A 25,081-nucleotide genomic window follows, 5' to 3' on the forward strand; every position below is an offset into this window, starting at 1 on the left:
GCTCCATAACCCAACATATTCATTAATTTATTCCATGTCTAAAACACATTGCAGGGGTTGATGTCACAGCATAGTGACAATGTCCACCTGCGTTTGCAGTCAGTGTTGGGTTCCTGTGTCATTCAGTGCACGTATAGCCTGCCGAGTATATCTGTGTTGTACGGACGTGCTTGCTTTCTGAACTTCAAGGTTAGCAAAAGCAGAGATAAGATGTATAAGCACGTCTTATCTTCACAGATTTACGAAGAATGTATTTAAACAATCGGGATTGTAAATTCAACACTAGGTCAGACTTTTGCAGGTTCATTTAAGTACACGAACGTGTCATTTCCAACAGTGCTGAATTTGAGTGATTTGTTAATAAGGAACTCAGCAGTATGCAGACCCCGCAGAGAGCAGGCTAATGAGCTTTTGTTCCAATATTTCAGAGCGAAAAGAGAACATATAAGGATGCTATTTTAAACTTGTTAAGTCCTGGAAGCAGAAACGTTCTTTAGCTTCCCCTTTCATAACGACTGTTTTTTTGCTTTTTTTGTTCACTCATCTGCCTGGCTAAACGTGTTAGGGGCGTGGCCATGTTAATTGACCAGAGCCGACTGCTAGGCTAATCCAGTGGAAGCACCCTATGCCTGCTGTCGGAGACTCTTTATAATGGATTATTTAATTAGTGCCATGAATTTCTGTGAGGTATGGACCATCTGAGAAGTTTCTACTTCAGCTGTCGTGAGTGAAATTATAGTTTTGTTTGTTTTTGTTTTTTGTGTTTGCTTAGCATCAACTAGCCGATATGTGTCTTTGCATTTTATGACTGCAGTGCAGCTCAATAATGTTAGCAGATGGTAAGCTCCAAAATGCCAATGTCAACCACCTGGTGACCTCACAGTCGATACCTTTGCATACAGTTGTGGTCATAAGTTTGCATACACTCATTATGGATATGAATGTCCTCGTAATTTTGGGTTTTTAATGATTTCTTTGGTTTGGTATTTTTGCAGAGTGACATGATTATACAGCATGCATCTGTTGGATGGACAGCATCAGGGTTGGATTTACTGGATTTTTTTCTAATCTACACAGGTTCAAAATTGTAAATACAAGCTGAAATATATGCATGCATACCCTATTAATATTTGTTTAAATATCTCTTAGCTAGATGCACCTCAACCAGATGCTTTTGGTAGCCATCAGCAAGCTTCTGCTATAGTTCTGGCTAGATATTTCACCAGTCTTCATGGCAGAACTGGTAAAGTTTATCTAAATTTGTTGGTTTCCTGGCATGGACCCAGCTTTTAAGCATAGTTCAAGTTTTCAGTAGGGTTTGGGAACATCATTCCAGAGACTTCATGTTAGCCTGTTTTACCCATTCCAAGATCGTTTTCTTAAAAGTGTTTCTCATCTTTGACCTGATGTAACACCCAACTGTGTTCAAGACCACTGAGAGCTAAACAGCCCCAGAGCATGAGGCTACCACCACCATGCGTGACCACCAATACAATGTTCTTAGGTTTGAAAACCTCATCTTTACTCCTTCAAACATACATCTTGTCATGGTGGTCAGATAGCTCTATCTTTGTCTCGTCTATCCATAAATCCTTTCTCCAGAAGGCATTTGGCTTGTTTATGTAGACAGCTGCAGATTTCAGTGGAACTTGAAGTTGTTGATTTTGGAGCAGGGGCTTCTTTCTCTGTCAATTTCATCTCAAAGAAACAATTAAAAGCCCAAAGCCCATAAATCAATTAATTAAAACGTAAATCTCAGGCCATTAACTCATCAGGGAAGTGTTTACTAAAGTTACAGATTAAGGAAGCTATGGGTTGTTTTCACATTGGCTTCTATACAATCAGACTTCAGAGGTGTCACTCCTATTGAAAAAAAAAAAGCAGGTTTGTGGAACTTCACAGAGTTTAAATGAAACTGACTTCTACCATGTTCCTCATTTTCTTTCCCTCACAAAGTATTTTACATCAGCCAAGTGTTGCATGAGGAAACACGCTCTTATTGAAATAACCTTTACTCCTGCCATGTGTTATTATAAAATCCTCGTCCCCAAGTCATCAAGCACATGTCAGCAGGTAAGGCTTTTCTTTTTATAATTTTTAATTGATGGATTATGCAAAAACAACCAAGAAACGCACAAAACCAAACAGACACGGTGCTTTAAATGGTGAGTCACGTATTGAGAATGAGTATTCAAAGGGCCTGACAGGTTTCACTCAGTCTCAGTGTCTTGGAGATTTCACTAAACCCTTCACACCTCAGCATGTCTTTTCATGCTGGGAGGCTAGGAAGTCTAGTTATGCCACATGTTCTTTGTTCTGTAATTCATCACAAGCACAGTGTTGTCAGCCATAAAGGTCAAACAGGTATATTTACCACACTAAAGCTATTTACAAGCACAGCGAGTTTACTATATAAGTAAAACTGCCATGGCTGCAAAATATGCTGCGTGTTAAAGCACAAAAACCTACGCCCCGTGTACTTACTGGCCCTTCTTTTTTTTTTCTTCCATACATCCATTGCTGCACCTGCGTAAATACATTGGAGGGTTACCTAGGCAACTGCAACGTGGAGTGTCCAGTAGTAACCACGCTGTAGTCTCATCAGTGTTCATTTCAGTCACCTCTAAGGTGAGAAAAGTTTATCCCGCTCACTTCACCCACTTTTGTTTTGCCCTGTAGTCCCTTGCAGTCACAATGTGTCATTGACTTTTCATGGTCTATGATTGCCATCGATGTCAGATATTGTGATGTCATCATATTGCCTGGCAACCACCTAGCAACAGGCTTAAATTACCTGGTTTTTTTTCCCTTTTATGGCTCCGCAGCACCTAATACAAGGATCACATCATTTTAATCGTGATGGCAAAATCTTATTTAGATTACCAAGAGTTGAATTCGATATATTGTGTCATCATGTTGCCTAATAACCACCTAGCAAGTGACCGAAATGCTCCCCTTTCCTTTGAATATATAGCTATGCATCTACAACAACTTTAAAAAGGATTGTGTGTCTGTGATTTCATGGCGAACAGCACCAGCAGGCCAAAGAAACCAAATACTGAAGGGCTTGTACTAGTGTTAGCTAAAATAACACTGGACTCGGTTTTTTTTCACACAATTAATGTAAATTTTCAGCTGAATCAAAGATGTACTTTAAATTAAACAAGAGAATCCAAAGATTAGCATAAAAATCAGTAGAGATTCTTCTTCTCTGCCTTCCTCCTTCAGCTGCTCGCTTTAAGGGTGACCACAGTGAATTACGTGCCTCCACCCTATCCATAGCATTGTCTTCTGACGATGAATTTTATTTTTACTCTTGCAGTTTGCATTCTAAATGTTTAAATGACACCTTATTATAAGCAAGTTGCTAACAGTCATAAAAAGTCATTTATCTCGCCATGATTGTAATATTTGTGTCAGACCAACAGAGGGAGACATTTTCTTGGATTATTGAGCCACGGTGCACAATTACTGCTGGAGTGAGTGATTTATTTCAAAGCCACTTTTTGGCTTCTGGCCCTTAACAAGTTATGAATCAAAGTCATATTTTTTATTTTCAAAAAATAAATCGGGCTAGTCAGCCCCGATGCAAGCAGAGATAAACCAAGATGACACATGATAAATCATTGAGGCTAACCTTGTAAGCCGGAGAAGATGCTGGAAAAAAGCAGGGGTGGGATTTATCAGTGTGTGGAAAAACCACAGTGAGCTTTGTGGGGCCAAATGAGCCTCACTTCTCTGCGGGTGAGAGTACAGCTGGAGGGATAATCCCATCCAACACGCGTCATCGATGTCGCCTCACAACAGGGCTCTAGTTACATTGTATGTTTTGTGTGTGCGTGCGCGCGAGGATGTTTGTGTGTGTATTAAATTCAATAATCGGCCCAGTTGGAGACGGCGGGTTGTGCGGCCATAAGCCGACCTGGAATTTTCTCAATAAAGGTCTAATCTTTACAGGAAGCTGTACAGTGCCGGAGGAGTTTCTTTCCCCCATGGTTGTTGTTTTTTTCCCCTTTTTAATCAACGTAACCGCACGCTCACCGGTGTTATTCACTCAGATCTAGCATTCACGCTCTTTTGTGTGGTTGAATTCAGTGACCTTGAGTTGATCTACAGCGAGCGACAGCCTTGTATGTTTCTCTCTCTATGGCCCATTTTTGTGGACATATAAACATTACTCACATATTATTTTGGAATCTCTTGTTTTGGGACTGTGGGCATGAATACACAAGCAGTCACTCCTTGGAGAGTGCTTTCTATAGGATATGAGCTTTGTCTGAAAGGTGAAGGCTGCGGTTTAACCCCTGATTCATGGCCTTGTTGAATCAGACCAGTCTCTAAATATAGCTACGTTTTTCTTAAACAAGTGGTTTGGCATTTTTAGATGCTGAGATTTACGAGAAGACAAGTGGTGCTTTTTATCTAAGCGTTCGTTTTGGAGCTCCAGGCAGGTGGTGGACAACGGGAGATAAACAGCTGGCCTGGTTCTAACGTCACTTGAACGTCTCAAATTTTTGTTTAAATATTTTCTATTTTTTAGCAAGAAATGTCCTTACCACATTACGTGGGACTATTATTTGCTGAAGGATGACTTCCTCAACGTGTGTCCTCACTGTGAGGTTGCAACCAGGCAGGTGGCTCCTGGTTATCATGAAAAACAAGTCTGACATCTCATTGTTAAACATTTTGACACGTTTTATGGCAAATACTTTATCTGTGGTCTTTAGAGGGGGAGGAAGGCACAATGTATTTCATTTACACATATCCAGGATTCCTGTGTTCTCCTGTACAAGGCTGTCTACATACTTTTGGCTACACAGTGTATTCATTGTGTATATGAGAGTGTGTGTGTGTGTGAGAGAGAATTTCAGTGGTGCTAATTAGGCTGGGCTTGATCTCTGTCACTCATCAAGACACAATTAGAAACTGTTAGCGCTACACACTCACACGCAATGCTTATCATTTTCCTAGAGACCCGCCACACTGCTCTGCTGTTAAACAAGTTTAACTCACATGTGCACACACATGCCTCGTCATGTTGTAGCGCAACCGGCAAAGCTCGTGAACATAGGCAACTTTGTGCCGAGGAGCCAACAACAGCGAGTTCCTAGATATGTCAGAGCACCTGCCGGGTGAGAAGACGACACAGGGCTGTGTAATCAGTTAAATAGCTGTAATTGTTTCCTGACAAAATCAAAGACTTCTCGTAAGTCTCGTGGCATTAGTCGAGCGGGAATGACCAAGGAATTCAAATGAAACTTCCTTTTAAGCCGGTAGGGCCGGCTGTGGCAGATTCCATCCTGATAGAAGACGGCTGTGTCTTCTATTTATTTAGAGATCGTGTTCAAGACAATTTAATGCTGTCATAGCTCAGTTTAAAGGTGAGTCAGCTCAGGGCTGAAGAATGCCCTCGTCTGTCATGAAACCCCAGCAGAATCATAACCGCGGAGCGTACTAAAGAAATCAAAACAATCAAAAACAACTTTAGAAAATCTTAGATCATCATTGAGAAAGTTTATTTTTTCCTAATTCAATTTTAATAAGTTGGACGTTCATATTCTATAGTTATTACACATAAAGTGCACAGTCAGTGGGAAAACTGCTGATTTGAAAGTTGTCCTGATGATGATCTTTGACATCCTCCACAATGAGGGGAAAACGCAGGTCATTGCTGAAAAAGCTGGCTGTTCACAGAATGCTGCATCACAGCATATTAATAGAAGGGAAAGGTGTGGTTGGAAAAGGTGCACAAGCAACACGGATGACTGCACGTTAAAAACATGACGTCAGTAACTTTGGAGAGCTTCACAAGGAGTGCACTAATGCTGGTGTCAGTGCAGTAAGCGCCACCACGCGCAGGCATCTTCAGTACAGGAGCAGCTAATACCAAGCCACTCTTGAGCCAGAGACAGTGTCAGAAACATCTTACAAGAGCTAAGGAGAGAAAGAACTGGGCTGTTTGCTCCAAAGTCCTGTTAAACTGTGAAAAATAAAACTATGAGCCTCTGTCAGTGCGCCCCAGGGCAGCTGTGGCTACAATGTAGCTTGCCATTGCCAGTGTGTGAATGTGTGTGTGAATGTAGTGTAAAGCGCTTTGGGGTCCTTAGGGACTGAGTAAAGCGCTATACAAATGCAGGCCATTTACCATTTACCATGAATAGAAATTAAATCTAGATCCTGGAGGAAGAGTGCAGAGGCACAAAATACAAGGTTTTAGAAGACCAGGGTGAAGTTTGCGTTCTCTGTGATGGTTTGGGTTTCCATGTCATCTGCTGCTGTTGTTGGTGGTATGTCCACTGTATCAAGTCCAAAGTCAACACAGATTTAAGAGCACTTCATGCTTCCCTCTGATGACTGGGTTTATGGAGATGCAGACTTCCTTTTCCAAGAGGACTTAGTACCTGCCCACTGAGCCAAAACCTACTACAAATGATTTGCTGAACATGCTGATGCTGTGCCAACTCTCCTGATCGGAACTCAGAGAATCTACGAGGTATTGTCAAGAGAGAGATGAGAAACACCTGACCGAATAATCACAGACCAGCTGAAGGCCACTATGAAACAACCTGGACTTCAGTAACGCCTCAGCCGAAGTGCCACGCTGCCACGCTGCATCGATGGAGACACTTACAGAAAGGAGCTCGAACCTTGTACTGAATTTTCATTATTCTGACATTTCTGTTGAAACCTTTTTGATTGATCTTCAGAATTATAGCTGATTTTTCACGAGCTGTAAGCCATAACCACGAAAGTTTACCTTTCTGGATTAAGTTCTGAAAAAAGTAGCTTTTTCAAGTTATTCTGTTTCTTGTTTTATTATTTTTTTAAAATATAAAAAGGATGAGCATGGCTTCAGGGTCTGAAAATAGAGGCCAGACAGAATCAGTTTGAGGTAACTCTTCTGGTTGGAAAAAGAAGTCAAACTGTATAAAAGCTTAGAAAAAGACACATTTCGCACTAATGCGGCAGCAGACATTTCACTGATATGCTAATGGACTCAACTGCCGAGTTCAAGTCTTATTGAAGACAACATGATGTTCATTTTTTAAAAACGATCCTCCACATCAGGCTTAAAAAGAATTAAAAGGAAGGTTGCACTTTAAGCTGTGATCATCTGAAACGGTCCTTTGGTATCTCAATCTGTTCTACGGCTGGTTCATTAAATCGGCCTCCAAGACACCAAAACCGGACTGCACATCTCTGTGTTTATGTCAATATTTTATATACAGTCTGTAGCACACAAGTTATGGCTCCGATGTCATAAAAGAAAAACTAAACCTCTGAAAAAATATAAAAGCTGTAGAGCTTGGTAGTTATACTATGAGACAAACAATGGAAGACATTTCAGCTGTCTCTTCATGTGTCGAGTCCAGCTCTTGTTTCAGCTTCTTGCAGAAACATGAACCACATTTAGCAGCTTCAGTTCACGATGAACTCTGCTGAGCCCGTGTCAGCCTCAGAAACAATGCTGCCCACGCCTGGTGTACAGTTGTGACGGCTGCTTGTCTCATTCACTGTTCTTCAGCATCAAACACAATAAGGGAGAGCAAGTTGTTTTTACCCGATCTCTAATATCTCCCTGCACACACAATACCTACCATTATGCATTTATTGGCTTTCACATACTTATGAGACGTCAGAGATACGCTTTGTAGCTGCGCACACATTCACACATTGTGTAAATAAAATGTGCACACAAGTGGTTCCAGGTCTGATGCTGTTGCTTCCCATCATAATGCTTCCTTGTTAGTTCTTGTTTAACTACCCCACGATGCAGGCAGTAATATTTGAAGGAGAGCTTTTTAGTTTTACCCACTGCTAAACACTTGACACATTTTTCAAGGATATTTGTGCATATTAGTGTTTATATAGCTTCAGGCAACATTACACTGGCTTAGATTAATTTCCTGGAAGCTTGTTCAAATCTAACTCTTATCGCACTTACCTGACTTTAAAACAAAGTCTTTGCGTCAAAATCTGTTAACTAGAATTATGGTCTTGAAGAGAGACGCGAACTGCAGTCGCAGCACTTACGGTCTTTTGATAGACTTCGTAAATCCAGTTCACATTAGTAACATGATCCAAGTTTTCCACCTTTCTCCGTTCTCCTTGTTGTGTGCGTGACAACTTGATTGGACCCACTTTGTTGGGGGTGAATAACTAAACTGCCTCATCCCTTTGTGCGCCATTGTGAGGCGTCATAAGAGTATCAGGAGAGCTGGAAGCTTCCTCTCAGTGTCTCAGATCTCTCTTTCTATTAAGTAGGAACGAGGGCATGGTCTGAGGTTTTTATTATGGGGAGTGTGTGCTTTCTTGTGTGCACATGTGCAAGTCTCTGTGCCTGTAAATTACAAGTTTAATGAAGGGTGCAGGATTTTGAGGTGTTCTCTTTTTCTAGTTTTCTTAAATAACTTAAAGTGCCAAAAATAATCTGCTGAAATGACTACTCGCCAGCCAGTTTGTTAGGTGCACCTGTTCAGCTGCTTGTTAACACAAATATCTAATCAGCCAATCACATTGCAGAAACTAAATGCATGTAGACATGGCCGAGAGGACTCGCTGAAGTTCAAACTGGACATCAGAATGGGGAAGAAAGGTGATTCAGGTGACTTTGAGCGTTGACTTTGGTTGTTGCCTGACAAGCCGTTCTGAGTATTTCAGGAACTGCTGACCTGCTGGGATTTTCCCACACAAGCATCTCTAGTGTTTACAGAGACGTTCGGGCTGGTCAAGCGGCAGTCTATGGGTGAAAATGCTTTATTGATGTCAAATGTTGGAGGAGAGTGGGGAGATTTAACATTTGGCCTCCTGACTTTGGCCTCCTATATCAATGCTTTCTGTGACAGGGAGGAAATCATTACCGATGGATGTCATTTTCACAGATAAAGGCAGTTCTATTGAGTGCAAGAGTTGGCATTGTTTAAATTTGTTTAAACGATTAAACTCGTTACAGCTAAGGCAGATGGTCATCTCTGAAGACAGACGATGGGATACAACAGCAGAATACTGAACAGAAAACTGAGGCTACAAATCACACAGGCTCACCGAAACTGGACAATAGAAGATTGCAAAAACATTGCCTAGTATGATGAGTGTCGATTTCTGCTGCAACATTTGAATAGCACGGTTAGAAATTTGCGTAAACAGCATTAAACCATGGGTCCGTCCAACCTTCTGTGAATGGTTCAGGGGTCTGGTGTTAGTGTAATAGTGTCTGTGTGTGTGTCTGTGTGTGTGGGGGGGTATTCTGTGCCCCATTTAAACACCACACCCTGCCTGAGTATTGTTGCTGACCATGAACACTCCATGTCACAAAGCGCAGATCATTAACGTGGTTTCTTGGACGCGACAGTGAGTTCATTGTACTCAGATGGCCTTCATAGTCACCAGATCCCAAATCAACAGTGCACATTTGGGCCGTGATGACATGAGTGATTCACATGATGGATGTGCAGCCAAAAAATCTGCAGTAACTGTGATGCTATCATGTCAGTATGGACTAAAATTTGAGGAATGTCGAGTCTGTGCCATGAAGAGTTAAGGAAGCTCTGAAGGCAAAAACGGGGGTCCAACCAAGCACTAGTAAGGTGTACCTAATAAAGTGACCAGTGAGTGTGAGACTTCGTTAAAATAACGACTCTTCTCATTTGTTTTCCTATTTTTTTTGTCGTAATCTGTCTTGTTAAGTGAGGAGAAGCTATAAAGCATAACCTTAAATACGGAAATAGTTCAGGTGGTAATTAACCTCGATTATCCTTCAACTCTGGTTTGTTTACAGATGCCACTTAAAGGATTTCCTTTTCTTTCCTTTTGTAAACAAGAAAATGTATGTTTAACAGATTTTTCAGCTTAACTTATACTGTAATCAGCTTCATGTTGTGTTTTATGCCATTTTAAATGGGAAAAAGCCAAATGGAGCTTTCTCAGTTTAAGCCGCCCTCCCTCCTTTGACACAGTGAACTGTATATGATCACACTTTTATCTCCCCGTGACCTATGAACGACTACTCTTTATTGGAAGCCTCCAACCGTTAAACATGATATGAGCACTGTAAACTTTTAAACAATGCCAACCCTTGCACTCAATAGAACTGCCTTTATCTGTGAAAATGACATCCATCGGTAATGATTTCCTCCCGGTCACAGAAAGCATTGCTATAGGAGGCCGGATCAGTGTCACGCAGTAAGACTTCAGTCCTCATAATGACTTTTTAAAACTTCTGTTGGAGCACTTTGATCTATTTCTGGCGTAAACAGCATGATTTGTGTATGAAAATTGACTGACAGAGTGTGCACAAGCCATAAACAAAACACATTTTACATATTTATCTGAAATGAATAATTATTGTAGTCCTACATACCAGACTGATTTTTACAGAACAAACTACATGCAACAAATATATTTTAATGTTTTAATTTTCACCTCACGTGCACAGACCATGCCGGTGAAACTTTATTCACCTCATAAAGTATGGTCTTTCAAAAGCTGATGGTCTTTAAACCATAAACTCGTTCATCTCGTGTCAGAGTTATTATATTGTCAGTGGGGATTTATAACTTTCAAAAGCCTGTCCTGTATCAACACACATCAATAATGGTACTCAAAAGCAGCTATGATCTTCCACTCACTGTGACGTAACACTTAACTAAAGCAAGTCTGTGCAGGCGGATGTTCACCCTGTAAAGAAAATGGTTGTGGTTGGAAAAAACACAGGTTTATTTAGGAAACGAGTAAAAGCGATTTGCTGGATAATAAAATTATGGAAATTCCCCCCCCCCACCCCACTCCCCGGATATGCATGCCTTATACGACACAGACCATAAATATTTGGGCTTTTTTTGGTCTTCGCATGTGAAATTACAGATGCTACCTTAAATTCTAAGCTTTATCAAAGTCATATTATATTAAAGCCTGAGGAACTCCAGTCAGTGTGGATGACTGGAAAAATAATTTTACGTGATGGTGGGGAAAAAAACCCTCTAAATATATTGAGACAGCAAAATAAGTCAAGAATGCTTCCTGGTACGTAGGCAAGAAAGGTCAGATGATTCATCACGAGACACAAACCCCAGGTAAGCCCTATAAGCAGGTTATTAGGCAGGTTGGAATTTGCAAAACAAGAAACGGGTAAAGATGTGGGGCAAATGTCTGTGGAACGACGAAACAAAGATCAGCCTTTATCCAAATATGCAGAGAAAAAACACAAGCAGGTCACCAGTCGAACAGGTACTCTGGCATTGATTGTTCGATTGATTCTCTACTGGCAGACGCCCAGCACATTACTAAAGCTTTAAAGAATAAATAGGTGAAAGATCCTAAAATGGCAGAGTCAGTCACCTGATCACATTCTGACTGAGAATAAATAAGGACCGGACCAAAGGCAGAAAGATGCAAAGAATATACAAAATGTGCGCTCGTGTGTGGGTGCCTTTTCCACAAAGCATTACGATGAACTTGCGTCTGCCCATTTATTTTACTTTTTTTAAACCACCAAACTTCAGGCACAGCGGGCTGGTCGTAACAGCAGAGCTTACAACAGGTCTTAAGCGTAATCAGTTTTATCTTAGCATCTTAAGTCTGACATAAGAGTTTTGCCTGTTGTGCAATATAGGATTATGCGTTCTTCTGGGCGTGGTGTGAATCGTGAACCTGCAGAGGAGCACACGTGAAGTTAAAATATCAGCTTTTTTATGACACCGACTCCACAATAAGACTTTTAGAGAGTAGAGAGCTGTGAGGGATGGACAGATACAGCACTGGGGAGCTGTTTCGATTCTCTAAGGAAAGAGCTACTGAAGAGCTGCGACTGGACCTCAACACGGCAGCTGAACATCTTTCCACTTTTTCCTTCCACTGTTTTCTGAACAGATTTCCGAGTTGTTTCTTCTTCTTACCAAACTAGACTCTGCACCTGTGCGTTCTTGCACAGCTTTAGTAATTTTGCTTTTCCAGTGTTGAAGTGGTGAAATCACCTCTTCTTTTATTCCATTTTATTTGCTTGCAAAAGCCAAAATTATAAGTTAGTGAGACACCAGAAAATCATTAAAAATCCACCCCAGCAATTAATGTGAATCACTGGGACTGGGTGTAGTTAAGACTAGGCTTACGCTTGGCTGGTGCAACCCTGTTCCAGGGTGTAGGTGGGTTTTATCTACTTTTACTCTAGAATCGGGCAATGGTGGCTAAAACTTGTTTAATCTGTGCTTCTTCACCGCTTCCTCTTATGTTAGTAGAGTAGGAAACAATCAGCCGTGAAACCTGTATCGTGATGTATTTAGATTACTTGGGGTGAACTGCACAGCCTGCTGCAGTTACAGAAGCCTGACTTATTGCCGTGTATATGCTTTTGTATTTGCAGTTTTTTTTAAGGATTGTGTGAAATCTGTTAAGTAAGCATTAAAGTCAAAAAGTATTGAGCAACTTAATCAACGGCCCGGCCGCCTCCCTGCTAGAGTTCAGCCGCTGTGTTGAAACGTTATTTCTCTGTGTGAGCACATCTGACTCAATCTCAGTTTCCTATACACACTCACACACACACACACATGCTCGCAAGTTCCCTACTGTTTGTGTGTGTGTGTTTCTGTGTGTGTGTGTTGTTACACTAAACAGAAATCCAGCGTCCTCACTTCTCTCTTCTGTTCTCAGTCTGCTGGTTGGCTGACCGCGGACACTCCTGTTCAGCACAGCGCTCTCTCCTTGTCTCCATGACAACTGGCTGTCACAAAGACGTCGCGCTCGCCACGTACCTGAGATCAGGAAGAAGGAAGCGCTTGGTCCCGCCTACGCCAAACTCTCCAAGGAATTCAGGTAGGGTAACCAACACACACACACACACACACACACACACACACACACACACACACACACACACACACACACACACACACACACACACACAGAGATACAGGAATACACTTTACGCAGTCTTGAATGAGAAGTGAATACTGTGACTGAGGGTTGCTGAACCTCAATAACATGATCAAACAAGTATGACATTTTCTGAAAAGATCAGAAAAGAGGATAAAGTGCATGAGACGAGGAAGGACTGTGTGAAGGAGTAGAAAGAAAAAACAGTTTTTACTTTCTGTTCAGCTTTACGGCATAACCCTCCTTAACAGAAGTGAGAAACTGTTTATATTGGACATTTAAAGGTTTGGATTTCCCTTTCAGCTGTCAGTCATGCTTTTTGTCACGCTCATGCTGACAATTCAAACACAAGAAACCTGAGAGAGTGCCCGAGTGGGTTGTTATTACACAAAGGTGTCATTACAGAGGGATCTGCAGCACGCACGTCAGAGAGGTGAACACTACAGTGTAAAGACAGCATGTCATCGTGACCTCAGGGGTGTATGTGTGTATTTGTGAATGAGCGTGTGTGATCATCACTAATAAGCAAGCGGTGGATGAGAGCGATCATGTGGTAGGTGTGCAGGAAACTCCTTTAGAGGATTGCTGCTGAATCTCCTCTCTCAGGTCTGGCTGATCGCACTAACTCACTCAAACACACACACACACACACACTTGGATTGGACAGGGCCACAGGAGGATAGCGTTTCCTATCCGGAATGATAGGAAGGAGGAGGCAGGGAGGAGGTGTGCTGGGGGTATGGGCAGTCAGATTCTGGTTTGGTGAGTTTTAGGAGCTGGCAGTGTGTACACCATACACATAGCGAAAGAGAGAAACAGAAAGGGAAAGACGAGCTGAGAGAGAGGTAGAAGAAAGAAAGGGGACTAAAAGCAGGTGTGTGGAGCGTTTAGGTGACAGACGGCGAAGCTTCAGGACCGGCAGCACCTTCGCTGAACATCATGCAGGCTTGACTTGAGCGCCGTGACAGTTATGCTGTGCTGTAAGGAAGACAGATTTGTGTGTGTGTGTGTGTGTGTGTGTATGTTGGGATGAAGAGGGTCCTCTCTGATGTGTGTCCTGGGATGATTAGTGTGTGTTCCAAACTTTTTCCCCTTTTCCTCTCTCCCTCCTCATCTCTCCCCCCTTCTCGCTTCTGAGGAATGTGGGGCTTATGTCAGTGAGAGTCAGGTACAGACTCACTAATTACCAGTGGCCTCCCTCGCTCCCTCCCTCTTTCCCTCCCTCTCTCTCTCTAATGCTTTCCTTCAACTCTGTCACCTCCTGTTCTCTCCTCCACTTCGAGACCTTGTGCACCGGCCTCCTTCTCCCGTCTCCCGCTGTTACGTCTACGAGCGCTGTCGTGACTGGAGCAGAGGAGAGGACAAACAGAGAGGATCTGAGTCAGAATCCAAAAAAACACCAAAAGGAGAAGAGAAACTTTGAGTCGTCCTCTCCTCTGTGTGTGTGTGTGTGTGTGTGTGCAGTGTGTGTGTGTGCAGTGTGTTTGACAGAAGTGTCTGAGATCTCTTCTCATTGTGCTTTGGGGGACTTGTCATTGAAGACAGGAAGTGCCCTGACAGCGAACACGGAGCCGGAGAGAACCTGACTGTCTGTACAAAGGAAGATAGAAGGCAGGAGGGGAAGATGAGAAAGTGACAAGCCGGATCGTTGCCTTTTGACGCCGACGCCGTGACTACACGTCCCATCATCCTACAGGTTGGCTGGGAACTCATCGTGTGTGCACCCCCCCCCCCCCCCCCCCTTTTTTTTTCTTTTTTTTCTTTTTCAGAAATTCTCTCTCATTTCAGTCTGAACAGTTATGTTGTAAATGTAGCTGAGAGCAATGGTGTGTTTTCTCACCTGGAGGTTTAACAGCACACACTCACACACAGACACACACATGCACACACACTCACACAGTGGGTAATCTGGAAGGACATTTCTTCAGCTGGTCCAGTGTTCACATTGACCCAACTGACTGCTGTAACCTTCACTGCAAGGTTACGGAGCGAGTACTGAATGTTTATTTGTGTGTGTGTGTGTGTGTGTGTTCTATGTGTTCTTGTCTTGTCATCTTCTGTGTGTGTGTGTGGGTTTCAGAAACTGGTCGAGCAGGGCGCCAGTTAGCCTTGGGTGTCCTGTTGTTGTGCAAATGAGACTTAGCTGCTCGAGTATATATGTGTGCATATGAAAGCAGAGTAGTGTGTGCGTGTGTGTACCCGTGTGTCTGTGTGTTTTTGTGTGTGTGTGACAGTTTACATCCAGCTGATCTTTTCAAGAACAACTGTCTCACTGACACAGAGGGTATCCGCTCAAATTTGCCAAGCTGTCATTTGTCCAGCTGTAGTTTCTGGAAATATTCACGTGTTTCTCCACATAAGGAAATGCAGTAAGTGATGCCTCAAATCTTATTTATGCTAAAGCTCATTCAAGCAAGCATTCAAAGTACAATAATATACTATGTGTGACTTTTAAATGTCAGTTGAAAGGAAATCAGAGTGTAAAAATGACAGTAAGTCATATGCCAGTTTACAGTAATTTAAGTTGTACTTGCATTGAAGTTAACTTTAGTTTCTGTTTCCTGGTAACCAGTTTGGCATGCAGTATGGGGCCGGTTGACCAAGTTATTCCTTCATCATTTTTTTGGGGTGGAAAATTTTAAGTTAGATTATTAAAGTGCTTTTAGACTAGAAGTCACATTTTAACCATACATCCATACTGTACTTTATTCTATACACTTATCTACTTGTCTACACTTGTCTACATCTACTTCACGTCCATGTGGGGTAGATAAGCTGGGGTTCAAACCTGGAACAGTGCTAACCACTGCACCATAGTCCCACACGAAGCTTACAGCCAAAGTACTAACCAGGCTAGACTCTGCTCACTCTCTGAGATCCAATGAGAGCGTCTGGTTTTTGCTTTTTTCAGTATTATTTTTCTCTATAATATTGGAGGTTGTTGTCAGGGATTAGATCAGATTAGCTTCTACAATACAAACACACCACTGTCACTCACAGCCTTGTAGACATCCAGTCTCGGTAAACATTTGCACAGACCTCGCGTTTACTATCTGAGCAAATTTGACCAAACTGACAAAAACTAAAGACAACTACCATGTACGTTTGTTTTATTTGTCAGAAGTTTATTTTATCTCAGTTAATTGAATTGTTCTTTTTCTCACTAGTTTACTCTTTAGCTTAGTTTCAGTTAACTTCAGTGACCTCAGTTCAGGTTTGGGTTCAGGTTAGAGCCAGTTTAAGGTTAGCATGAGGGTATGTCTTCAGGAAATAAGCATAAGTCAGTTTGCTGCCTTCTGAAGTGATGGAAACAAGACGAAATGTTTGTGTACAGATGGCCAGCTTCCGTGTGAATACTGTAAATACCTGGACCTGTAAGGTGTTTCAAAGGTGTGTGTGTGTGTGTGTTGAAGTGCTGGTCAGACCTGATGAAGTGGTGACACGTGGCTTCTTTAGACATTCTGATGTAAAAACCGAAGCCAAAAATAGAAACCAGTTGAATGGTTAGCATATGGAAGGGGTTATTCAATCGGGGCTTTGCGTTTGTCTGTGTCGCCGTCTCGGACAGTAGCTGTGGCTTCGTTACTGATTGTGTAACCAAGTTCAATAGGTGAACCATTTTTCCGAGTGGCGCTTATCTCTCAACTCGCTGTATCACATTCCACAAGTGGAAAGCACAGAAGCAGACGTCATCTAAGACATACATTTATATCTCGATGTTTGTCCTAGTTTGAATTTATTTTTGCTGTGTTTTGGCCCTGTCTAGTTTCAGGAAGAAAAGACAGATTTCTTAAACCAGAAGGCAACAGGAAGAGATCTTTTATTTAATTAACATATCAGTTTTTTTAAAGCAAGAAACCGATTGGACTTTATTATTCAGCAAACCTCAAGCATAAGGAAGAGAAACAGCATAAACTGCACACTCACACAGACACAAGCGTGCACCATGATCATGTCACATGTCTGTCACATGATCATCTTATGCTCATGATGGGGAAGCACAGATTCAGTGTGGTGTGTACGCGACAAAACCGTAAGCCTAATCCACCAGCACATAGGCAGAGATCTAGAGCTGCAGAGTAACGAGTGCAGCGGAGAGGCAGAAGGAAACCTGTTAGTGCTATTGTGTTGTTTATGAAACACCTGTAACAAGATCTGATCAGCCTTGCTCTCCTCTCTCTCCCTTTCTTTCTTTCTGTTTGTCGCAAATACACACATACCGGGAAAGCACAATGGCCACATTCTTCCCCTTTATCAACCCCCCACCTCCCTCTTCAGCTCCCCTCTGATCGGGCCAAACACCGAACAGCAGTGAGCTGAAGGGAAGTTGAACCGAGCTTAAAAAAATAGGGTAACAAGTACAGGTGGAAAAAAAGGGAGAGGAACATATGATTTATAATGTGCTTGTCTCTTCCTCTTGTAACAAAGATGGAAAATAAGGGTTGAGAATGAGAAACGTGGCGGAAAAGAAATGTTAGAAGATTGTCAGAGAGGATGACAAATAAATTTGGAGGAACAGTAGTCATCAGGAGTTTTAAAGGGCCAGTTCCTCAATTCATGAAATCAGATTTTCTGAAAGTCTATCAAACAGAACAAAAGTGATGGTGTTTTTAAAAACCATTGAAAAAAACATTTGTTGAAAGAATTAGTTTTATAATACACGCCTCAAGCGCTTTGGTTAGGGTTTGTTTCACTTTAGAGCAGCGATGTGAAATATAAAGCCCGAGGGCCAGAATCGGCCTGGCGAGGACTCCAATCTGGCCCACTGATGGTTTTGGAAAAATGTGAAGGAGGACTTAAATCATGGGCTTGCATCTGTATTTTCACAAGTTTTACAGTATTTGCTACCAAAAAAAGCCCTCCCCCGTGGCCATTCACACTACACCCAAGTAATTATGTAAAAGATAGTTTCTGTTTTCATTTTCTACAATAGAAATTCCTGTTTTGTGTTGTTTTGCAATGATTCCACAGTAAGAAACATGAAAGAAAAAGAAAGATTTTTTGTGAATTAAAATAAACGTCCTGTTTCATAATTACAGGATGGTCTGGGCGATGAGCTACCAGATCTTTTTCTGGTTTTTACAATTTAAGCTGAATGAATCAGGCTGACAGATGTCTTTGATTTACTACAGGCACATTTCTTTATTGTGTAGAAAAAGTGAGATGAGCTGTTGAAACTGCAACTTGAAACTTTTTCTTATCTGAGGGATTTAATGTTAAACTTCTTTACACTGACAGAAAGAGAGAGCTTCACTCGTTTGGCCCACTTAAACTTTATGTGGCCCTTTATGTAAAATGACTTTAACATCCCTGCTTTAGCAAACGGCTTGTTGAGATTTAATGAAATATAATTATTATTATATAATATTATATAATAAAATCCTGGATTTGAATCCACCGGGAGTCTTTCTGTGTGGAGTCTGCATGTTCTCCCTGCACCTTGCACCTGCATGGCTTCCTCCCACAGTTCAAACACATGCCTGTTGGGTTAATCACCGATTCTGAATTGGCTGTAGGGTGTAAGAGTGAGCGTGTATTTTTCCATAAAGCATTGAATCTCATAAATGTAGTCTGAAGATCAATCTTGAACTAATTAGCTGATTTAAAAAAATAAAAACTACTTTGAAACACGACCCAGGTAAATGGTTGGATCCCTCCTCTAATCACTTCCTGTAACCGTAGCTGTGATTTGATATCACTGGGACTAAACCTCTGACCAGGTCAAGAAAACCCCAGCTCCCTTATTGTCCTCCCTCTTCTGCTCTTAACTTTTATTTTTTTTAACCTCTGGGCAGAGGTGTCCTCCACAGCGTACTCTTCTTACGGCTCTGTTTCAGTTAAGTGTACGTAGGATATTGGAAAAGCCCTATGGAGTGTCATTAGTTCTGTTTTCTCCCATCAAACTCCTTCAGCTATTGTTGCTCCTGTTACTCTTTCCTTAGCAAAAGGTTTAAACCCGCTCCCCCCCTCAGAAGATGAGAACAGTTCCCGACCAATTCTGTCTGCAGCAATGACATCAGCCCCTCATCCTCCACTGAGGGAGAGCGGTAACAACTCTGACTTGCCATCTCTCTGCTATGAGCCATTTATTATCTGCAAAATGTTCTGCTACAGGCTCTTCTCAGTCTGAGATGCACAACACATTCATCTGTGCTCATCCCTCCAAATAAGGGGTATGAGGGGTTAAACCCTTCAGCCTCCCGTCCAAGCTAAAACAGTGATAACAGCTGTTTAGTTCCTGCCTCTTAATCTGAGAGAACTGTAGCGTGTCATGCACAGATCCTTAGTAATGCTAAAGTAGTCTCATTTTTACCAGAAAGGACTTTAGAGTTACTGTTTTGAAGTGTTTGAGCTTTTAGCTAAGGCCGTCGAATATTTTGATCGAGACGACTGGAGAAAGTAACACCTATGAGTCAAGCATTCATGTGGCTCTTAGGGGGCATCAAAGTAACCCCTCACTCACTCAATCTGGAACCCCCGACTCAAGTCGGCACTGAAACGTAGGACCGCTAGCTTCAAAACTGAAGCATTAAATAGCTTCATGACCACAGACGATCACCTTCAAAACACAGCAAAAGCTGCACAGAGACACTGAGCTTAACTGTCAGGTTCACCAACTCTGTATTTATGCAGTGGAAGGAGTAGAGAAACTATATGACCCACAAGTGAACTTTGTAGATAACCACACCAGCTCTTACCAGTGTGGCGTTAGCCATAGCCATAATGAGACAGTGACAACAGTCACTAAAGCGTTACAACCCTGGGCAGTGATGCTCGAGAGCTCAGGACATTATTTTCATAACTAACGGCATCTGTACTGAGAGGACGATGGGTGCTAGCTGTAATCAGGAGCAAAATCTATAATCCAGCCATCCTGGATTCTGATTGGATAGACACCTCCTTCACACTTTAAAGTTACACTTGGATGAAAACCAGGGTTGCACTTAGTAACATCACAAGCACAGGACCTCGCAGAGATTGTCCTTATCCAGAGATTAGGACATCACCATACTGTCAGACAACAAACACGACACAGACACGTTGTTGTTTATCTATATTTTATCTTCGGTAACATGACGGCTGTTTTCGCACAGCCAGGATAAAAAGTAACGTCAGCAGATGTCCAGTTGCTTAACAAACTGTTCAGATGTTACAAACGTGGATAAGCCGACAAATGTACTCTTCAGTTATAGATTACGCATTGAGTGAAATGCTATGGTCAAAGGGTCTGTTTGTACAACTGAAACTTCACAGATAATCACTGGGTGATTTAAAGTGAATTTTTGCTGTGAAAGATGAACCATTATGTAAATCGGATATTTCATCCAAGCACTTCCTGTAACTTTAGCTTTATCCAAGGATGGCTACGCCCATGACCAGGTCAAGAAAACCCCAGGTCTCTGTATTGTTCTCACTCTTCTTCTTTTACCTTCTTTCCTCTGATGGCTCTCTGACCTCCAGGCAGAGATCATCACCACAGTTCAGTCAGCTCAAAGGCAACTGTTTCTTGAAAGAGTGGTGCGAGATGCAAAAATAAGCCTTCTGTGTGTGCTCTTTTTTGCTAAGTACCCAGAGAAAGCTAAAAAAATGTATTCTGCATGGACAGATATAACGCAAAGTCTGCCAGCCAACTTTACAAGCAACAAAGCAAGTCGCTGCTAAACTACCTACTCTGCAAGGTGTCCTCTGACATTTATCATGATGAACATGCTCTTTCCAGCCTTGTTTATCAATAACTAAAGGATCGACAAATTCTCTAGATTGTCTCTCTTTTGGTAAAAGCGAGCAGCTCTTGTTGTGCTACTACAAAAGTTATCCCTCAATTACTAAACCAATCAGAAATGTTCAGCTGTGAATCAAACCCTTTTGTAGATCTGAAATGTTCTCAAGCAGGAACTTTTGAGGATAAAATCATTTCCTTGAAACATATTTATGAAAGCTTGGAGAACTATTACCATGTAATGATTCCGCATTCAGTTATTTCTGAGTGGTTTTGTACTGGTGAAACCTGCTGTGCTGCAAAGACAGCACAAACAACCAGTTTGTGGTGATTATTTTACTTAAGAAATTCAGCACCAACATGTCTGTCCAGAACAGTTAACGGACTAATCCTGTTTGCGGAAGTAGATTTTGAGGAAAATGCTGTGCTGTGTGTGAAAAAACCACATTATCAGGAGTTGAAACCTCTGAAGTCTAGTAGCAGGATTATACATATGTGTTAAATCTGCTCTGTAGATACGTAGCAGAATATGCAAGTTGTGTCTTCATTAAATTAAAAAAATTCTTTCTCCAAAATACAGTTAGATAGGTCACCTGTTCACTGGTTGCTGACAGTTTATTTACTCTCAACTCAACTAAAGCATTGGTACACTTTTTATAATTGAAAGATATCTGCATTGATTTTATTGCCACTTTAATTAACCATACTTTTTTTTTTGCCTAAATCAACATGCAAGTAGGACTTCAAATATAAATCGTAGTGTCAGACTGTCCAAACTCTTAATTCCACTATCTACCCCAGCCACCACCACTTAGCTTCTTACACTGTGTACTCTTGTGTTCACCTCCTAGATATAGTTAATAATATGTAGTGCTTCCACTGAACAGCACTGAAGATTAGTGTTCAAAGGGATCATTTATATTTCATTCTTTGACCACATGAACGCTGTCAACCACGATAAGGAGACAGTTATTTCAAAACTCGGATTATCTGTCTGTGTAGACTGATTTCACAACATTTAAATGTGAAAAAGTCTTTTTTTTCCCCTCTTTGTAGTTAGACTGTGCCTTTGAGATGTGATATTGTGCAACTGCCTTCCTTCTGTGAGCGTGGCGGAACTGTCGAGTGTGTAAACAGGTGACTTCCACTCACTGCGAAGGCTGGATCAACACTCCTCTTCCCCCCTTTCCCCTCTCTCCCTCTGCCTTTGTGCTGTTCAACCTTTGACCCACGAGTAACCCCTCCACCCCCCCAGTGCGGTGACACCGCTGAACCCTCCATCCTCTCCTCCTATCCTGCTCGCCTCCCTCCCTTCCCTCTTCTGTCCCCCAAACCTGCTCGTACACTAATGCTGTTATCGTGCTTCATTTCACTGCTTGTTTCCTAAATCCTCCTCTTGCGCCCTTTCGGGTTAAACGAGTGAGGTCGGAGACATGTTATAAGACAGGTTCACAAACGTATGTATGATGCTTTGTCTTCTGTATTTGTCCATATTAGCAGTGGCATAACCGGTTTCTAATGTAAGGGACGTAGGACAAACCCTACGTTTGTCCTAACAGACAGTTAAACTTCAGGTGCTTTCGTAGAGGAGCTGCAGAGATTACAAAACAAAAGTAAAGTGCATAAGCTCATGTTGGAATCATTATGAAACAGACTTGGGGAAAAAATGCCAAGGTATCCTTTTAGCTTGTTCACAGACACACACACACCAAGTTTCTTGTTGCATGTACTCAAACAGACTCTTCTCTGCATACCTGTTGCTACACACAATGGGTTAGTTGTCTGGACAGCAGGCCAAGAGGCAAGGTGTGTGTGTGTGCAGAGGGTGGTTTGATACTGGCAGGGAGGGCGAGTAAATGTGGATGTTGTTGAGGGGTGTGTTTTGTGTGTAAGTGAGTCTGTTGCAGGGAAAGAAGCTACACACGGCTCTGCACTGGATCTCCTGATAAGGCCAAACGCAGACACACAGGGCTGAATTTCCATCACTTAAGAGGACAGTAAAGTCATTTACATATATGTTAAGAACAGATAATTTAACCACTACTTTCCGGTATTCTTCAAATCTAAACCACGACCACAAACATGTGCACACGCAGACTCACACTGTGCCAGAATGGAATGTTCCGTAGGTTGAATCTGAACTGATGCACAAAACTGACATAAAGTATCCACACTGAAGCACTCTCTCTCACACACACACACACACACACACACACACACACACACACACACACACACTCTTTATATGCAGACAGTCGGGCTCTTTCTCTCTCTGATCTTCCCTCTCTCTTATGTTCCCACACCCCCCCTTCTTCCCTCCCCTTTGTTGTATTAGGGGTTTCAGTACGGGAGCAGGTGAACAGGTGGAATTCACACTGCTTTAGTTTCTCAGGGTGATGTCTTTGTATTTTTCACGTCATTAAGCCTCTGTTTCGGGGTGGTGTGCATGACACTGTTTAGCAGAACAGCTATTGTGCGTTAGCTGTCGAGAACAGCGATGAATTCCATCCGCTTTTCATTCTGTTCATTCTGTTCTTATCTGCCTACCTTCCCTTCTCACTTTACCGAGTGTGTGTGTTTTCATTTCTTTAGGTGTGCTAGCTAGAGATTGTTCAGTCTTTCCAGGAAGTAAGGGATGATGCCAAAAGACAAAAGATGCATTACTTGTATGCTAAAGCATGACATACAGTACATTTATGGAAGTGGACTGATTATAGGTGATGCTCCATTCATAAAGACATGTGATGCTTACTACTGCTGGTATATGATAAGACAACCAATCAGAGGCTCTGACTGTTAACCACGCGTTTGTACTACAGTGAACATATCAAAATTGCTGCCCTGTTAATGCAAATATTCACAAAGTTAACTGGTGACTGCTGACGATTACCAGGGCAAACATTTTGACGCTGAACTGCTGTTTGAGCAGCCATTAAAAACGCTGCGTCACGTTTGGAAAACGGTTCCAGAATAAAAGGTTTGCTGACATCCTTGACATTGAATGTCTGTGCGCTCAGTGTCCTTCACAAACACTGGCCGGTTGTCCTTACTGGACTTCTTTTTCTTTTTTTCTTTTTAGGAAAGTGCATCTAGTTTCGCAAGATTTCTTTTATCAGTTAGAATTATTTGCAGTAAGTGCTGTGTGTCCTTTATTGTGGTTTAATTTAAAAGTCTTGAGCCTGCTCTCATTTCTTTACACTACAAAATGGGTAAGAAGACATTCAGAATGACAATTCTTCTTCAGTCTACAACACAGACTGAAATCTCTTAGGGAAGCTTTCTTGTCATTTCTTTAGGAGCAGTTCTCCAGGCTTCTTGAAGGACATTCAAAGCTCTCTTTGTTCTTGCTGTCTGGATGATCCCGCACAGTAAATGTGTAGGGCCAGACACATCACTCGGGTCCTTTGTCAGGATTGGATTTTTTTTCCTTCTTCATAAGGACATGACTTTTAGATACTGTTCATCTGTTGTGGATAGCTTTTAGGCCTGCCACTAGAGCAGGGCGATATGGCCAAAAATATTTATCACGATATATATTTGAAAATTTGCGATAACGATATAACCGACGATATAATTGATGCGAGACAAAATACAACTCCACAACATTACTAGCGCAAAAAGACAACCTTCCATTTATTTTCACTTAAACAAGAAGCTGGTTTTTATGTACATTAAAGCTTTATAAAAATGTAACAGTGCAAATGCAAATTCCTTGCTGAAAGTTTAACCAAAAGGCATTTCCAGTAGAAATGGGCTGACATATCCTGAGCATAACCATGTATAATATCTACTGAAGTTAAAAAGAGGTGCTTTGCAACATTAAACTGCAGTGTGCAGTACGTATTTTTCGGACCATAAGGTGCACAGGATTATAAGGCACATTAAGCGAAACAAAGCAGTCAGATAAATCAAACTTTATTAAACTCATTCTTCTTGCTTCCTCCACTTCTGTACCATTGATTCATTAATGTTGAATTCTCTGGCAGCTGCTCTATTCCCATGTTGTTGCAGTATATTAATGACTAACCTCGTATTGTGGATGGATTATCTCAGTTGTTCTCCTGACTGAAGTTTGGTCCGTTTACAGTATCCTGCCATGCGATTGCATTTGTCTCTAACCATGAAGAACCTTCACGTTAACTTTTATAAGTGGAAAAGTGTTAGTGTTCGTCCTCCAGCTTCACTGTTTATGTTATGCTAACATAGCTGTGTCGCTAGCGATCACGTAGCACATAATTATATACCAGCTAGCCCAACTTCAGTAACCCTACAAACGTCACTGCTGTTTAGTTTCCTGTCTTCATTTATGTTGGAAGTGATAGCAGAGCTGTACGTTTGAATTTTTTCAGACATCTCTCAGTCAGAACATGTAATATCATGCTTAGGTAACTAGCGAAACTAGCGAGCTAACTTCCGCTAGCTTCCTGCTAACTTCTAACTCCGTTAAATGTAATAACTTTTGTTTTCATGGATGCCTGGAAGTTAAACTTCATA

General features: G+C 41.7%; 1 protein-coding gene across 9 annotated transcripts in view; it reads left to right on the forward strand.

The window, feature by feature from the left end:
- The first annotated feature begins 12,671 nt into the window (after window positions 1-12,671).
- The window catches only part of rbm47 (RNA binding motif protein 47), a 38,676-nt gene continuing 26,266 nt past the window's right edge, over window positions 12,672-25,081 (forward strand). For 5 of the 9 annotated variants that reach the window (XM_080880034.1, XM_080880042.1, XM_080880035.1 and 2 more), the window contains exons 1-2: window positions 13,674-13,847; window positions 14,409-14,563. The gene's annotated coding sequence lies outside the window, so the exon portion shown is untranslated. Of the gene's footprint in view, window positions 12,808-13,673; window positions 13,848-14,408; window positions 14,564-15,043; window positions 15,237-25,081 lie in introns of those variants that run through there. The other 4 variants (XM_080880038.1, XM_080880039.1, XM_080880043.1 and 1 more) reach the window with 4 other exon arrangements.

The sequence above is a fragment of the Rhamphochromis sp. 'chilingali' genome (assembly GCF_963969265.1).
Source record: "Rhamphochromis sp. 'chilingali' genome assembly, chromosome: 4".
In the NCBI taxonomy this organism is placed as follows: domain Eukaryota; kingdom Metazoa; phylum Chordata; class Actinopteri; order Cichliformes; family Cichlidae; genus Rhamphochromis; species Rhamphochromis sp. 'chilingali'.